Source organism: Dermacentor variabilis, chromosome 11, assembly GCF_050947875.1.
Source record: "Dermacentor variabilis isolate Ectoservices chromosome 11, ASM5094787v1, whole genome shotgun sequence".
NCBI classification, from domain to species: domain Eukaryota; kingdom Metazoa; phylum Arthropoda; class Arachnida; order Ixodida; family Ixodidae; genus Dermacentor; species Dermacentor variabilis.
This window is the reverse complement of record NC_134578.1, coordinates 19928838-19947323: the sequence shown is the minus strand read 5'-3', so window position 1 is coordinate 19947323 and position 18486 is coordinate 19928838. Positions and strand designations below refer to the sequence as shown.

The following is an 18486-nucleotide window of genomic DNA, read 5'->3' as shown; positions in this document are numbered from 1 at the left end:
TTCAGAACGACACGGACGGCGACGAGAGCGTCATATGCGAGAGAGAGAGAGAGAGAGAGAGAGAGAGAGGGGACGCAGGTGAACATGTTCCACACTCCCAGGATGTGTTATCCTTAATGGACAGGTGACGTTTGACCGAGACTGATTCTTTACTTCTGCTGTTGGGATTGTAAAACTATTGAATCGAACATAATAAATAGGAACATTCGAGAAGAACGGCCTCCGAATGTCGAATCGAATACTGAAAAAAAAAAAAATTTTCGCTTTTAAAGAAACTGAAATATTTCCGCAGAGTCTGGAAAAAGAAAAACGACACGTGTATACATAATTTGTCACAATGATGTCGTCCCGTTCCCGAAAGCATGTCCGCACAACGGAGCAGCTTGTAAATGACAAATAACAGCCACAACCGGAAATATTCGACATTGTTATATTTCAGGAGTAGGCAGAGTTTCCATAACTATCAGTTGTGAAACACAACTGAAATATGCGAACGCAAACTGAATAACATGCGTACCTACGACACTTAGTCGTAACGTCTTTGCTGCGTTATAGCAGAATTTAGTCTGGGTTAAAACACTTCTATAACGCAGCAGTGAAGTGGCAAATAAACACGCAAGTTATAGAAGGGCGCACCCTCTTCACGTCGCCAAATGAAAATTGTTTAAATTCGAGCGGTCTCGTGAAATATCATTTTTCGAAAATGCCACCCATTGAGTTAGGCTAGTGCACTGCACTGAAATTTGGCAGATAAGCGAAGGGCAATGTTCAAAATTCCTGGACATGTTGCGGTTATCTACGACGCCAGGACAGTGGAATGAATGAGGTAACGAAACAAAGGAAAAGAACGTCACCGGATCTGCAAACAGTGTTGTATTCGTTGAAAGAGGAAAGTGTGATACAACATCTCCACTCGTTTTATGTGAAATAACGCAAACATGATGAGACTGGCCTAATAATAAATAAGGGCAGCACATTCGCATTCGCACTGCCTGAAAATTATGCAATCTCATGGAACGTCAGGAAATTATTGAGCAGACGTTAGATAATTTTGACAAGCTGCGTACGTTTCTTCCATCGTGCACTTTAAGTACAATAGCGTCCTTTAGCGCTTCGCCCCCATCGGAATGCGGCCGCAGGGGCCGAACCCTCGACCTCGGTCTCAGCAGCGCAAGGTCATAGCCACTGGGATACTGCGGCAGGTGAGGAGGTCGAGAGAAATGCCTTCTCGTTTTACCTCTGCGCATGCGTGTGTCGCCCCCCCCCCCGGCCTGGCTTTCCGTACCATACATCCCTATCAACTTGCTCGACTTTCAGTCCTTCTTCTATGCGAGAATATTTATCTTCACCATAAGGAAAGAAGGGGCTGAGCGTAAGAGCTGCAGCTAGCTTGGTTGGCCCGCGGCTTAGTAAGTACCACATACAGCTGCAGCAGCACAAATGCGCCCTCATCATAACAACGCCAACAACACAAAACAGACATAAGCAAAAAAGATACAGAAATAGAAGTAAAGACAACTGCAGCGATAGCACTGAAAACGACAAAGAATTATTCTAGGCTGAATTACAGAGCTCGTAAATTTCCTTTTGGACATACAAAACAAAACCAAGATTCATTACTTCAAAAACGCGGAATATTTTGTGCAAAACAAAAGGTCGTGGCCTACGTGAAATAGTACTGCATCACGTCAACGAATGTCGCTAGTGAAGCAGAGTCTTAGACGGATGTGTTACGAGTGCATCGAAATTACCATGATGTGGGCGATTTAATAGGATTGGTTGACACGCGATCACTTGCTCACCCATATACCCTTCAGCCTGAAACTATACCGCGTGTTTTCCCTTTTTCTTTTTTTAGACGGTCCGTAATTTTTAAAGCTCGCCTGTGTCAGGTAGCACAATTCTAATCCTTGATCAAGATCACTCGGTGAGGCGGCCATTACTTTTACGAGAAATCAAAATACCTAAATGAATAATTAACATATTGGCCCTAACTAACTTTTTATTTATTTTACAGAGCATACTTTATTCTACAAGTTCTAGCTAGTGAGTTCGCAAGGCGTTTCCACTTGGAACCAAATCTCTGGAGTGCACCAGTTTCAAGATATTAATTTTCAATGTCTCCGACGAAATGCATCAATTGGCGTTCCAGTTAATTTTGCGCTTCAATGCATGAAACTGCGTTTTCCTAAAGGAAGTAACTGGAACGCCAATGCATTTCGCCGGACGCTTTCAAAATTAAGATCTCGAAACTGGTGCAGTCCTGAGAATTCGTTCCGAGAGGACACGCCCTGCGAACTCAGCGGCTATAATTTGTCGATTTAAATATGTGCCACAATGTAATTAATTAAAAAGGTACTTATCGTAATTAAGTTAACTGTTTAATTAGGTATTTTCATTTCTCGTAGAAGCAGTGGCCGCCTCATCGAGTAATTGAGATCAAGGGTTAGAATTGTGTTACCTGCCACGGGCAATTTTCAATTATTTTGGACTTAAAAAAAAAAAAACACCTGGTATATGACCGACTGCCGATCAATGTGTCCAAGTGTCTACGTTCTGGATGCCCGAGAGCCCACCCCGACAACAGGAGACACACCTTGTGCTTGGTGTGTCTTCTTTGAGGCCTTATAATTCGAGAGTATAAAGAAATATCGATATGTCGTACAGCCACGCTTTTTTAATTTCTTTATAACATGATATTGAATGACCGGCCCGAAGCACGCTGGAACGAGTAAGATACTGGCTTAGAATAAGGAACGCCTGAAAAAAGAATCAGTTATGTCGCCATTCATTACCGACCCCCAAAAAATAATTAACGCCGCATGTCAAGCATCCCCGTTAGACTGGTGCCTCGGGTCGTGGTAAATTATTCGGTGCGTTGAATTCAAATGCAGCCAAATGAAGCCGCATTTGGTATGCAAGGAGTTAGCTTTACCCGCAGCGCAATACCGCATGTTCTTTCTTTTTTCCGGTTTTCATTCGAGGCCACTGGTCTGAACCGACAAGAACAGGCAGTTTCACAGATGTGTTCAGCGTAGGTAAATCAGACATAATGTGTGCGTTGGGCACGATGTGTAGGGTAAAAACAAAAATAAATTTATAAAATAAATTTATTAAGGAAGAGAAAAAAAAAGTTGTTTCCGCCCGTGATCGAACCGGGGACCTTGCGCGTGTGAGGCGCACGTGATAACCACTACACCACGGAAACCGGTGCGGCACGGATTCAGATTAAAGCGGAGTTGAGACTGAGACCTCGTTCAGATGTGCGATTTAGTCATATCGCATGAATTTGATAACGCGTCGTACATTTTAACACGTGGCACATAGACTGATGTACTCAGCTCAGCTGCCGAGCACGAAGTCGCGTGATCGAGTCCCAGCCGTAGCAGCACAATAGCAGCAGCACCGTTTCGCTGGAATGAAAAACATATATGCTCTTGCACAAGATTTGAAAACGATGTTAAGGCTATATTGGTAAGCTGCATTTCTAAAACACCAAAAATGTCACGTTTACCGTGAGGAGACGCTCGATAAGCCAGAAAGTACGCAAATACGGCTCACGAACTGCCTTTAAGGTCCCGTCCAACGTTTTTAGATAAATCTAGAAACGTTGGTCCCGTCCCAGCTCGCATAGCGACGTCATGGATATTGGCGGCCTCTACTAGGGCGCTGTTAATTTTTTTTATCAGCAAGCATGTACAGTGCATTCTAATGCAGTATGTTCCGAGAACATTTGCTCCGCCATGCCACCGCATGCACAAGAATATATTAAAATTAATGACGTCACATTTACGTATCAGCTTGCTTTCGGCGCCAACTTTTTTTTTCTCTTCTGTTACCAACCTCTGAACGCTAAATTAACGAAGATAGAGTCTTCAACGAATACTTCGTCATTGCAAACGGAGTTCGTATTTCTCAATAGTGTTGGTTTAAAATCAATCAATTAATCAGTCAATCAATGTTACCTGCTACTGGAAAGACTCTGAAACAGATGAAGAGCTTGCACACGCTAGAGAGAGATAAGTACACCTATAAATTGGTATCCATGGAAACGAGCATGCGCGGAAACCGATCTTTTTGTACACAAGGCAGATATATAGCGACCAGGTCTACACGCAAGCGCGCAAGAAACACCGCGACAGCCAACGCGCCAATATTCTATCGCGTCAAGCAACACTGAAGTCTACACCGCGTGACGAAATATGCAGCGGGAAAGCAATTTTTTACAGTATATGCATTCAGCGTCAGGTTCGCTTCAACAGCTGCTGAGTGATCATTGCCTGAAAAGAAATCAGTCGTCTTATTTCACATTGTTCGAGGATATGCAGTTAAATCCCCGTCTAACGCTCATTATCATCGTCATCAGCCTATATTTTATGTCCCCTGCAGGGCGAAGGCCTCTCCCTGCGACCTCCAATTACCCATGTCTTGCGCTAGCTCATTAAGCTCATATGCTACCACAATTTCAACATATATTAAACTCTATGGAGGAAAATGTGGATATAATATGTCGCGTCAGGCAGGAATCCCAGAGAGAGACAGATAAACTTCATTGTTTCAGATCCCAAGTCCGGGTCGGAGATATCCGCGATACATAACCGGCATGAGCAGGTCTTGTGAAGTTTCAGCTCTAATGAGTAATTTAATGCTCTAATGAGTAATTTAGGAGTTTCGTTAGGACGTGGACAATACTGTACACTCGAAGGCTTGTGGACTCTTGTGGCGAGGAGGCAGCCGACGTACGTGTCTCGATCAAAAACAGGCAATCCGACCGCTGACAACTTCGTCAACTGAAACTGCAACTGTATATTGTATATAGATATCTGTTGGCGCGCCGTGCAAAGTTCGGCGCTTGTGGCTGTGGCCTCGTCCTTTCCAGCTGGAGTGCCCGCTGTCGTCATCGCCATTTTGATAGCGAAGTGGCGCGCTCAGCGACAGCTTCGGCTGGTTTGAAAAAGTGCTAGCAGCAACTGTCACTTCCATCTGCTGTCAGGTGAGGCAGCTTGGTCACACACTTGGGATGTCTATCAATAAAGCACGTCGTTGTCTTGTGCGTATGGTCGACTGAGCCCCCTATGAGGCGTAATGATGCAGGCGTCTCATAGAAAATTACACAGGAACAACACAATTTTATAACCGGCGCACAAATCGACGTCAATGAAGTCTCATCCACGTACGATGGGTACCCGTGGCTTGCACGAATCACGTGGTACATGCTGGATGCTCGCACCATACGATGCCATGACCGCGTTGCACAGCCATACAGCACCGCGAATGCCTCTGCGTAAACCCACGCAGGCGCACACGATTATGTTTATTGACATCCCCTTAGAAACGAGGCGGGGACAAACATAGCGACTTCGCTTTTGTTTTATTTAATTGGGTTTAGCTACATATATGGCTCTCTAGCATTTTGCCTAAGTGGTCTCGATGTTAACTTTCGTATTTAAAACCTGTATCACCTAAAATTGAATCCTGCGGTTTTACATGCCGAAACCATGATATCATTATGAGGCACGGGAATCTCTATCGCTATACTGTGTCATTACCCTACACTTGTAATGACTCCCGCCAGTATCTATCTCTTCTATCCTTTTAATGCGTTAGTATTCTTAGGATGCTTCGCGCACTTTCCAGGGGCTATCTATGTACCGTATTTTCGCGATTCTAAGCACCCCCCTCTATTTTCGAGAATAAGTTATGAAAAAAGTTTGCATGAGAATCTAAGCAACCTCCTATTTGTTAGGGAGAGCGCGTAGCCAAGGCCGTCAAACGCGCTTGCTCACTCTGGAATCATTGCTCGACGGACCTGCAGGCACGCGGTCGATGCTTCTGTTGGACGCGTTTCGCGGCCATCTGACTCCGGAGGTAAAGACAAAGCTTCGCAACATCAATAGCGACGTGGTTGTGATTCCGGGTGGCACGACGCCAGTGCTGCAACCCCTCGACGTTTCAGTCAACAAGCCACTCCGAAGGAGTACGAAGGGTGGGTGCAAAACCCCGACCGGAAGAAGACGCCGATGGGAAAGCTGCAGAAAGCGTCCCCATCAACCATCGCAAAGTGGATTTCGGGACGCGTGGAAGAGGGTCCAAGTGGACGTTGTGGTCAAATCATTTAAGAAGTGCTTCAATCACAAACAACTTCGACGGAACGGAAGACGACCGTCTGTGGGATACGGAGAGCAGCGGTTCAAGCGGTGCGACGAACTCGAGTGGCAGTGATACTGACTGAGCATCCTACACAAGCCGTGGGTTCACTGTCTGCACCGATTTTTCTTTTGAATGTTTGCAAAATAAAATGTTATTTCTCTCACCCATCTCATCGTGATGTCGCAGCGAAAAGAGGGAGGGGGGTCATTCTAGATTTTTCGTATCTAAGCACCCCCCCCCCCTCACCTTGGGCATCGCGATCACGAAAAAAGGGGGTGCTTAGAATCGAGTAAATACGGTATGTTTGCATCTAACCGTTTTCGCGTATATCTCGTTCACTGGGTAATGGGTGGTACCATCAGGCTTCGCGATAGCAGCGCCTGATGGCGCCGAGTGTAGGAAGCGTGGGGAATCCCGCTGCAGTACAGGCCTCGTACATCACGCATTTCGATGGTGGCAATAAGATGTGACGCTATATTGATTCAATGCTAACGCATTACCGTCGACAGAGATCGTGAGATTTGATGTTTTCTTTTTCGGCTTTCTGGTGTCGGTGTCTGGGTTTCTTGGTCCTGTAAACCACCAGCAATACGTCGGTGCTACTTCAGGTAGTAAAAAAAAAAAAGCACAACCTCCGCACGTGCGAGCGCATAGCTTTGGCTGTGCTGCCACAGAAAGTTGTCCTCGAGTATAAAAGACGATGTAATTTATTTCTTGTACAGTGTCGTCTTTTAGTACATATGTTCCTTCAAATAAAAAATGGTTGTTAGTCAGCGTCCTTTGTGTTGTCTTTCTTTGTTCCGTCATTTAGCGCTCCCCCAAATGAGTTTCAAAATGTACCAACAAGGTCAATTTTCAAGCATTCTGCAGAGAACAAACACATTGTGCGGTAGTATCACAGGTGACATTTATCCCTAGTCCGATGCCGTGCTTTCGTGTTTACGCTAGAAAGTTCCACTTCGTTGATCCTCGTTCCATTCGTTATGGCTCATTGTCTTCGTGTGGGCTACACAAAGGTAACTCAATGACTCAAAGTCCCTAACGACTGTCTGATGAGAACACTTGTGTATTGTTTCAGGTAGGAGACGAAAACTCTTTATTGAGTGACGAAGGTAAAGCTTCGCTGTTTCTTTTTGTATGTGCTTTCGCTGTGACTTTTGTAAAATGGGCGAGTTTGAGTAGTCTCCACGTGACCTCGCTCTATGCCACACTCTGCGAGTCAGCCCATGGCCGGGCTAGAGGGGCTGTGTTCTCGATCTCTAACCCGGCCGTGGTCAGCCATTACTGGCGTCACACGAGAGGTACCATGGTCCACAACAGACGGAGCCACTTCGATTTTTTTTGTTCATTTTCGCCATTTTCATTGTTTACTAAACCTTTGTTCTCGCTACGGATGACGAATTCCTTATTGCAGATTCCTAAGCCTACAATCTAGTTCGACTTAAAAATATCATTCCAGTGAAGCATGGATAGCCTGTTATAATAACAAATTATTGTTCAGTGCGATGCTAAATAAATGAGATGATTACTGACAGCCCATAATTTTGTTATTAACTATAGCTATTCATTCTGTGCCTTTTCTGACATTTGCTTTTATCGTATTTTTCACAACAGAAATCGCCATCTCTCTTGCTTGCGTCCCCTTTCTCGAAAACTATGCGTTCGCCACTTTCCAGTCAATAATGCCATGTCACGCTGATTACGCGCACTCCGTAAGCTACGTGGAAGTACCGGGCGCATAGTGTTAAAGAAAAGGTACGCACGATTGATTATTATTGCTGTGGGACAGATACATTTCAAATCGTGCAAACTGCAGTGTTCACAGTAATGGTGAAATAATCGAAGATGAAAACAAGTAAGCGTCAAGATACTTATATATTAAGTGGCACAGGTATCACTCTGCTTAGTAAAACAACAACATGCCGACTGAAAGTTCTGACGCGCTGGCTTGGAAACACGCCACACGTATTTCACGAGGGGGCCAAAGCAATGTAAAGCGCCTGGCACGGTAGATTGCGCCCGACTGTTGTTTACGGATCCGATTCGCTGCATTCGCGCTTTCGGGGATGCGCACACATGTAATGCTGAGTATGCGATTGGAAGATATCCGGAGAGGGGAGGGGTTCACGCTTGGCTGGTTGCGTCGGTCGCGTCAAGTGGACGGGTCGCGTTATAGGAGTACACAGATCAACCATATATGTACGTTTCGCGTTACCGTCCGAAAACAAATTATACTGCTCCGCTGCCAAGAATGTGCGATCATGGGCATCCAGTAGCTTCGGCAGTTGGCCCAGTATTTTTATGGTGTACTGTCTTTTTGGGATGATTAAACCGAATGCTACAAGATGAGATGGAGGTTTTGCGCTTTCGCAAACGTATTGCAGTTCCCGGACTACTTGAACATCGGGGACACAAACGTGCACAGCAGCGCGGTGGTGCCACGTACCTTCCAACTCTGACGTCAACTAGAGCACACAGAACCACGGTGCACAGAACTACAATCGCAAAAACCATGTTCTACCTATCTTTATCGTTATGTAAGTACGTCAATAGCAACAATCATTAGTGCATTGTTGCATTCTCCTTTTTTCCCCCTCTTCTGCGAGAACAGTGCCGCAAAACGAAAAGGTTTCTCATAGGTTGTGTTTGAAGAAAGTGTCACAAGATGGCGCTACCTGCGCCGCCGCTGCAGTCGACGTCACCGATGCTCTGGTGTTCCATAAGCTGTCGTATTTCTCATTAAGGAGTTTCAGCCTGTACACATAGATGCATATGTGGATAGGCTAAAATTCGTTAAGGAGAGACGCTCCTCGAAACAACTTTTTTTCTTTCCTACTAGTGCTAGAGGTTTCAAAATTCAGCCAATTATAGTTTTCTAGAGAGATTTCAAATATGACACTGCTTTTTGTGTAGATGATAGTTTTTGAGTTATATGATGCACAATGACAAAATATAGTCATCTTTGTGGGCACATTTTTGTGCACTAAATTTTCACAATAAGCATTGTGCAGTAGCTTGCTCAGCTCTTTGTAGATCGCCAAGTGCTGATATCTAGCCAAACAGTGTGTACAATTACTGGAATTATGCAAACAAATTAGAACATTTCAACTAATTCTTCTTGTCAATTCTCTGAAATATAAGCTTGCACTTTCGCAACTACTGCTTGGAGATATTGCAATTTCAAGTAGATATTAGCACTGTACATATATTCAATAGTATGTGTGCCAAATTTCTTTAGTATAATACAATTATAAGTGTACAAGGTTATTTTCATGCGATTGTGAAAAAATTAGTTGAAGTGTCCTCATTTTTTTGAAATAGTTCCAGTAATTGTATGCTATGTTTGAATAGATATAAGGACTTTGGTGTCTGCAAGGAGCTAAATAAGTTACGGCACAAAGCTTTTTGCGAAAACTTATGACGCAATAAAGTGCCTGCAAAATCACTCTATTTTGCCATTGTGTAGGACTTAACTATAGGATCTGCAAAGAAACTAATTATGTATTTGAAGTGTGCTTGAAATGCTCTTTAAGTGGGCGGATTTTCAAATCTCTAGTACAAATATTAAAGAAATGCTTTTTTTGAGGAGCGTCTCCCCTTAATGAGAAGTACTCAAATGATGCGAGCCTGGCTTTCTACTCTGGGTGGTGGATTAAATGTGACTGAGATTATATTTTCTGAGGCACAGTTTTTGCTTTCGATACATCTGGTTCAATAACGTCTTCCCAGAGCTGTTTTGGAGGATTAACTCCTCTTATGAACGGGTCCAGCCTCAACACAGCCGGTCACTCGTCGACTGGTTCAGACCTTGACCAAAATGATGTATTGGAGTAAAATGACTCAAATTCAGCATAGCATATCACTCGTTGACTCCTTCAGACCTTGACCAAAACGACGCCCTCGAGTAGATTGAGCCAAGAAGTACTGGTCTGGCAACGCCCCAGTTCATCCACAGTGGGTATGCGCCTTCTCTCTTTCACGATATAGGACTTTCAATCACATCGTCAACACACAACAGTTACAAGTTGTGTTGCTTTGGTTACTTAAGATCAGTGAAGCAGCCTTTCTTTTGTGGAAACAAAACTTTCATCGCAAAGCCCCTTGCATTAGGCATGTCCTGGTGTTATGTGGAGAACTAACCTGGCATAAGGTCGTGCACATACTCCCGACGGAAAACAAAAACACTAATTGCCACGACACATAATTTTACTATTTTCTATCATCTCCTTGCACCGCCACTCGACTATTTTACCTACTAGAGATGACCACATACATCACTGAATGCCGTGGTAGTGAAAAAAAGATAAACTTCCTCATCACACCTAAACATCGCCAGAGAGTATGCGTAGTGCTTTCAGAAAAACATGGGAATTTCCCAACCGCAAAACACCACGCGATAATGTGATATTGGCGCCGGCACCACATCAGCGAGGCTTTAAACTCTGATGTGCTTGACACATCGACTATTCTAGGTTCACTGATATTACTAAAGTAAATTATGCAGGTGGTACAGGAATAAATATAGCAAAGTGCACATGCAGGGAGGTGGGGCCGGAAAGGGGCGTCAACAACTATCATTACTATGTGCAAAAATAGAACATGCGAAACTATGCAGACGAAAATAAATGAAGAAACAATAGAAGATCAAAACCATCAGAAAACAGCCAAGTGCAAATGATAACACAAGTGAGGGGGAAAAGCATCGGCACGTGCGCACACACACACAGAGATAATGGTGAGATAAGGGTGCCATCCACAGGCGCAAGATATGGCCAACAAGTGGCTTTCTAGAAAGACAAGAGCGAAGGTCGGCCGACACTTTGATTCCCAGTTGTACAGTGCATGAGGTGGCCGACGTACGTGAGTTATTGAAAGAAAAGTTCTACTGATACAGTTACCAGTGCTGTTTATTAGACTGCAGTCTCCACACACAACAGCTTTGTTGAGAAAGAGATCAAAGAATAAAATTCATGTTTCTTGATTTTTGGTGCAACTGATCCTTCATTTTGAGCACACTGCATAAAATCACACTGCTGGGCTATTCCACCGTGCACAAGTGACAGTGTTAACATGTCATTTTTCATTCAGTGCAGAGATCATAAGCAGGGCTTGAAAAAGCAACGAGTGTGATCCTTTTGAAGCTTCATTTATAGTGTTAGAAGTGCAGTATGCTGTACTTTCTAGTGAACCTAGAGAATATTATGTGGTTCACATAAAACTAGCTTTTCAATGTGAACAACAAACCTACTTCTTTTGCGAAGAAAATTTGTTGGCGACGAATGTGGGTCCTCTTTACAGTAGCAAATTCTGAAAGTATGGGCCTGTGCATAGAGGGGCAAAGGGCAATGACTCGCACCCCATAGACTGATAAAACTACAAAGGGGGTGGTACACAAACACATCTCTAGTGCTTCATATCATATAGAGAGAGACGAGTGGAAAAGGTATATTATTTCAATGCCACTTGTGTTTCTGTGTGCGAGTGCATGTGTTAAAGAATGGTATACTATATGGCTGGGTAGAGCCTTGTGCATCTGCCATCATTCTTCTAATCTTAGTGCTTGTACTTGGAAAGAAACTTGTTACTATAAACAAACATGAAGCCCGCATCTTTTCATGTCACTTGCAGTCTTGTTACCAGAGTCTCTAGGAAAGGTCAAAAGGCAACTTGCAAAGTATGCTTCACATTGTAGTCATGTCTGTGAAGAGAATTCAAAATGCAATCATAGGTGTACAGAATGCAGCAGTGGCATAGCCAGAAATTTACTTCAGAGGGAGGGGGTTGTTCCCAGCCGACAGCTACCATTCCTCTCCCTTCCCTTACCCCTCTCTGTTTATATATATATATATATATATATATATATATATATATATATATATATATATATATATATATATATATATATATATATATATATATATATATACACACACACACGAGGGATGTTCCGAATGTAATATTCGTCATTTATTTAAAAGATGGTGCACCAGGTGAAACAGACAATTGCCACAGGAATCCATGCCTGTTGCTGGCTCAACGATGGAAGGAGTGTCAGCAGAGGTGGAATGATGCATGTGCATGGATGGATGGATACAACTTTCTTGTACGTCCGGCAAGGAAAAAGAGAGAGTAGCAGCAGGCTGGCGTGCCTGAGGTTATTTGAGTGCAAGTAACAATGGCAGACAGACCTGTGCTGACGTAGTCACTGATGGAAGTATGAGCTCTTAACCGGTATGAACGGACACTTGTTCCCTGCATTGAAAGCCATACTCTTGGGACATCACTTTGAAAACAATGCTGAGGTGGAGCAGGCTGTGCGACAATTCCTTGCATCGCCTAGATCCGAGTTTTACCAGAGGGGTTTCTTCAAATTGATTGCACGCTACGACAAATGTTTCAATGTCGGTGGCGACTATGTGCAAAAATAGTCTGAGGTGTATAGTTCATGATCATGTATTTTTCTTTGGCAATAAAGCTTCTGTGTGAAAATAAATGATCGAACTTCCTTTTGGAACATCCGTTGTATATATATATATATATATGTGTGTGTGTGTGTGTGTGTGTGTGTCGTGTGTGGAGGTTGTAAGCCACACAAAGAAAAACTCCTAGCTCTCACTGGACAAGAATTGTTTAATGAGGATGTACGTATTGCAGTCACTTCACATCAAATTATGCTTTCATCCTCATGCTATATTTCAAAATGATATTAAAAAAAACTAACGTTTCGTTTACAAATTGATGCTTTTATATACACATATGTCGATGACCTAGCTGCTACATGACGTGGCAAAACTAAGGGCACTAAAAATGGGGCACTGAAAAAACAAGACAGCACGCTGTCGTGCATCTTCCTGTTTGCAGGCCAGGCTTGTTGCAGCACAGGTAACAGTAGAGACTAACAGTTGCTTTCCAGCCAGGTCTCCTAGTGAGTGGTGTGGCCACGGCTACGTACGGGATAGGGCTGACACTATATTGCAAGTTGCCTATCCCTCACTCGTGCTTTCGGTGTTGCGGGCATGCTATGTTATTCTAGATTTAAAAATACAGGAACAAAGCTTTGCACTTGAACTTCAATAGTGTCATATGATGCAAGTTTCACTCACTCTGGTGACCTGCTATCAGACCTTATTGAAGAGATGTTTGGAAGTAACTTGGGATCATGGTATTGTAGTCATCAAGAAATGCATATTGTTATCTGGTCAAACTTGGGAACTGATGAGGAAGACAGTCCGAAGCAGGGCTGCTTCCTGTTTAGAAGCTTTCGTGAAAATTGTGGCATCTGTTGTTTACAGCAAAATAAGGGCCAGTAGCTCCGAGAGATTTTAAAGCGTCATGTCTCCTGACACTCGTGTATTCTGAAAATTGACGATGTTTAGTTAGGATGCACTCTTTGCAGGAATGGGGTAGGTGAACCTCAGCAAGGTGACTGGCTACGGCTGTCTGGTGTAGAGTGATCGGGCAGTGACGAGATGCTCTTTCTAAGCCCATAATCATCCACCAACTTCGTTTTTGACGCCCATTTGATGCACGTTCCAATTTCCTCATATCCATCACTCCACTCCCCTTCTTAACATATTTTTCCGTTAGTCACGGTCACGCTCTTCAACATCACGGGTTTGTTGAATAGTGCGGTGGCCGCTAACATTCCTACATTTCTGTTTCTGCATGGACTTCAAGGCCATTCATCTACTTGCTCTCCCACCTGTTTGTTGTGGTTTTTTAACTTTCCTAACCTAGCCTCTCCTCCGTCCTTGATATATTTTGCTGTGAGCAAATCAGCATTCTGTAGGTCTTACTTTATTGTCCTGTTTTAAAATGAAGCTTTCTTTGCCACTTCCTTCAACTTTCCCACTGCTGCTGTAGCTGTCTTGCACGCCGCGTTGAGGCTGGTTCAGAGCACGTATATACATGGAAGGAGTGTGGCAGAAATGAAAGGAGACGCGCAATACTCGTTTGGAGCTTTGCACTGCGTCGAATGTGCTCAATGGCCTCTGGAGCTCCCCAGGGCGTCAATCGCCACATTAGCCTTTTGACAGCTGTAATTATTCATGGCCCCCTGCAAAAGCACTGAAGAAGTTGCAGGGCTTACCTTTCTACTTTGCCCAAGTCCACAGGGAAGCCAGATAGAATGGTAGAGAGGAGTGGGGGAGAGGTAGGAGAGAATGGGCAGAACTGACGGAGTTGCAAAATGAGTAAATAACAGCCTTGCCACTCTTCTTTTGTAGTTCCCATGCGAAAGGGGTTGTATAGGGAAAAGGCAAATTGAGGAGGCAAGGAAACGCTGCTAGCACTATATACACGATAGCGGTTGTGTGGAAACTCGATAAACTTATGTACAAGGCACGGTGACATGATAAGCCCCCCTCACTCTTCGGACCGCCACTAGGCCTCACCTTGCTTTCACGTTCAAGCTTTCCCTTTCATCCATGTCGCTCTTTCGGAGCCCACCTCCTGAAGCTTTCCGTTACCCATTGTGGCTATGCCAATGGAGTACAGACAAGTGAAAAATCTGGAATGTCACCGATAACAACCCAATGGAAACAGCGCGTAGATAAAACATGGCTTGTACTGCACAACTATAGCCAACATTGTCCACAGACAGTATAGAATCAACACAATGCCTTTGTATGGGCATGAAATGTACGAACATCTGGGAATGCATTATCACATTCTACTGTATATACACCAAAGTTGGTTTAATAGCTTAGCTTATTGCCTGGTCACTACATGACCTGTCAATGCAGTTTGGTAGATGTCCACGAGGTGCACAAACCTTCGTTGACGATACGTGCAGGTCACTGCACTCATGCCCAGCACTTCATGTTAATAATGTTACCATGAAAACCGTAAACTAAACAATAAAGTACGTGTGTTTAAAAAGCAGCGCTGCAAAGTTGAACCACAGAGACAGAGAACAGCACATAGGAAGCATATCTATCAATGCAAGCCTTGACCAATGAACAATAAAGGCCTAGCAACTAGCCAATGACATGCACACATTTATCATCATCATCATCAGCCTGGATACGCCCACTGCAGGGCAAAGGCCTCTCCCATATTTCTCCAACTACCCCGGTCATGTGTTAATTGTGGCCATGCTGTCCCTGCAAACTCCTTAATCTCATCCACCCACCTAACTTTCTGCCGCTCCCTGCTACACTTTTTTTCTCTCGGAATCCAGCCCGTAACCCTTAATGACCATCGGTTATCTTCCTTCCTTGTTACATGTCCTGCCCATGCTCATTTCTTTCTCTTGATTTCAACTAAGATGTCATTAACTCACGTTTGTTCCCTCACGCAATCTGCTCTTTTCTTATTCCTTGATGTTACACCCATCATTCTTCTTTCCATAGCTCGTTGCGTCGTCCTCAATTTCAGTAGGACCCTTTTCGTAATCCTCCAGGTTTCTGCCCCGTAGGTGAGTACTGGTAAGACACAGCTGTTATACACTTTTCTTTTGAGGGACAATGGCAACTTGCTGTTCATGATCTGAGAATGCCTGCCAAACATACCCCAGCCCATTCTTATCCTTGTGATTATTTCAGTCTCATGATCTGTATCTGAGGTCACTACCTGCCCTAAGTAGATGTATTCCGTTACCACTTCCAGTGCCTCGCTTCCTATCGTAAACTGCTGTTCTCTTCCGAGACTGTTAATCATTACTTTAGTTTTCCGCAGATTAATTTTTAGACCCAGCCTTCTACTTTGCCTTTCCAGGTCAGTGAGCTTGCATTGCAATTGGTCCCGAGTTACTAACCAAGGCAATGTCATCAGCGAATCGCAAGTTACTAAGATATTCTCCATTAACTCTTATCCCTAATTCTTCCCAATCCAGGTCTCTGAATACCTCCTGTAAACATGCTGTGAATAGCATTCGAGAGATCGTATCTCCCTGCCCACACATTAGATCACCAATATCACGATGATTACTAAGGCCCCGATAGTCTTGGTCAAGGGCTATAATGAAACATTCAATAGCAATGCCGTATCACATTAGTGCCTAAGGCACCATCCTTTTTTGATGTCATTGTCTATGGTGTCTACTAAATTACTTAATAGATATTACCTGAATTTTGCAGGTTTTTTTCTGATAATGTCAATAAAAGTTCCCTGAACATTAAAAAAGAAGGTTTGAGAGTCGAACAGAGGCACAATTCACACAGACGATTCCACTCACAAAATGGTTTATTGCCGCGCCAAAGCGAGATTTCGAGCACATTTATTCACTTTAAAGCGTACACTTCCTCCTGGAGAAGAGAAGCCTCATTCTGTGCTTCATCGACGAGCCTTTGCTTCTTTTGTTGGAGCTCCTTGATGCGGGTGGCCAACCTTTTCCTGTTTTGTTCAGCCTCAGATGCATCCAGCCTGTCTTGCTTCTTTTTCTTGAGCTCCTCTTTCCACCGAATACCCGAATACTTGCGGCACACACCATCTCCACCATACTGTCTGTAATGTCAACACTGGCTACACCACCTCCATCACACACCATTCTCTGTGCTATCAGAGATTCTTCATTGAAGTTCTCTATGAGGGATTCTTTATTTACAGAAAAACCTCTTTTGACAGCAGCATTCCCATGGGACACGGTGAAGATGATCTTGACAAAGATAAGCAATTCCTTATGGTTTCCCGAGCACAGCTCAAACCACAAGGTGTCCAGTCTCCTCTGCTGTCCTACCAAAGTTCTTCAGAAGTAGCTGTACAGAACTCAGCGCATAGACTTGCACGTAGACTTGCACAAACGATTTGCACGACTTGCAACAGACTTGCACGTAGGATTGGTGCGCCTGTTCTGCTTCGAAGCCAGTCAGCCAACAGTGTTCTGTGAGTATTTCCAGTGCAATCGCTAGTCGTTTTTTGCCAGCCTCCAGTGACAAGGCGCAGATCGGATCCAAGCAACTTGTTCTTGTCGTTAGCCAGTATTTTAGAGGCGACCTTTTCGCAATCTTCTGCGAGCACACCTTCAAAAAAGAAATGCATTCCTTCTCGAAAGTAAGCACTGCAAGTTGAGATGGTTTTCCAGCTTTTCGAAGTTTGCTCTTGGCAGCAAAACCACCATCAGAAGCGTTTGACAAAAACTATGTTCTGGGGCTTCTCCAAATCTATTTTAAGAAACTTGAAGCGCATGTCAGCAGCGCACAAAATTTCTTGCTTAATGATCCTTCCCAATAGCGAGCGTAAGACAGCCTCCAATGCTGCGGCAAGGAAGGGGACCATTGGACTGTCTGTTTGAAATTTGGTCAGGGATGGCTTCAATTCCTCAGCCACTGATAGCATGAAAGCCAGTTTTGCTGGCAGCATCATGTCAGCTACTAGCGTCTCAACCGTGGTGTAGCTGGTGCACTTTGGCTTGCTCTTGTCTTTAGCTGAACAGTATTTTATCAAGTGTGGCAGTACTTGAAGAGCTCTCAAAATCACCATGCTGTTTCCAAGCCATCGAACCACACAGAATTTGAGCGGAAACAACATGCTTGCTGTGATGCGAATGTAATCATCACGATGTGCTGGAACACACTTGAAAAGGTTATGAATACTTCACAGAAATACTACCAAATTCCAGCCAGTTACTGCATGGCTTGTTTTGAAGGCACCATGAACCTTATGCAGGCCACAGCTTCCAATTTCCAGATTTGTCAACTGTCATGACAATTGACTTCTTCCTTAAGGGATCTAAGAAACTTGGAAGTTTACATTTGGTCCATCCATTGATACTAGCAATATCTTGTGCTTTATGTCCTCTGTGAGTTTCTAGAAAGCAAGTGTCAGGTCTTCAGAACAGGTGTGGCCGAGAAAACATGAAGTCAGGTATCAAGTTTTTACAGTAGCGTCAGCCGAATCGCAGTATCTGACCAGCACATCCATTTGCGTTTTCTGTGCTACTTTATTTAGTGATTCACCGAATGCTACAGCTATGTATAGTGCTTCAGCAAGAGCTGATAGCAGCTTCTTTCGGAAGAATCACGCGATGCCATGACAGATAGTATATCTAGCTTTGTCTTTTCCCTATTCCATTTTCTTGTAAATTTCACAAGACTGAAACATCAACTGAAAGAGCACCGTCGATATGCCGTGAAACAGAGGGATGCATGAGTCATTACAGCATTCATGCACCATACGAGCTCAGCTTTCGCAACGTGTTTCATTAATAGTAAACCATGTACCATGATGTGTGCAGGAGCTAATGTAGCAGGAGGCATTGATGCTCTCTTCGCCCATTCGTTGATGATCATACTTGCAGCGTGGCCAGACACCCTGGTTTTTCCCATGTTGCTCAAGTGAAACATATTGCAGCACACTGCGCATTGTGCGCTACTATATACATTCTTGGGCATAGGC

At 43.9% G+C, this 18486-nt stretch overlaps 1 non-coding gene across 1 annotated transcript; it reads right to left on the bottom strand.

Annotated features, from left to right (window-relative positions):
* Positions 1–3135: 3135 nt before the first annotated feature.
* Positions 3136–3208, bottom strand: TRNAV-CAC (transfer RNA valine (anticodon CAC)). The gene has a single exon. It is a non-coding gene; the product is annotated as a tRNA-Val (tRNA).
* Positions 3209–18486: the final 15278 nt, after the last annotated feature.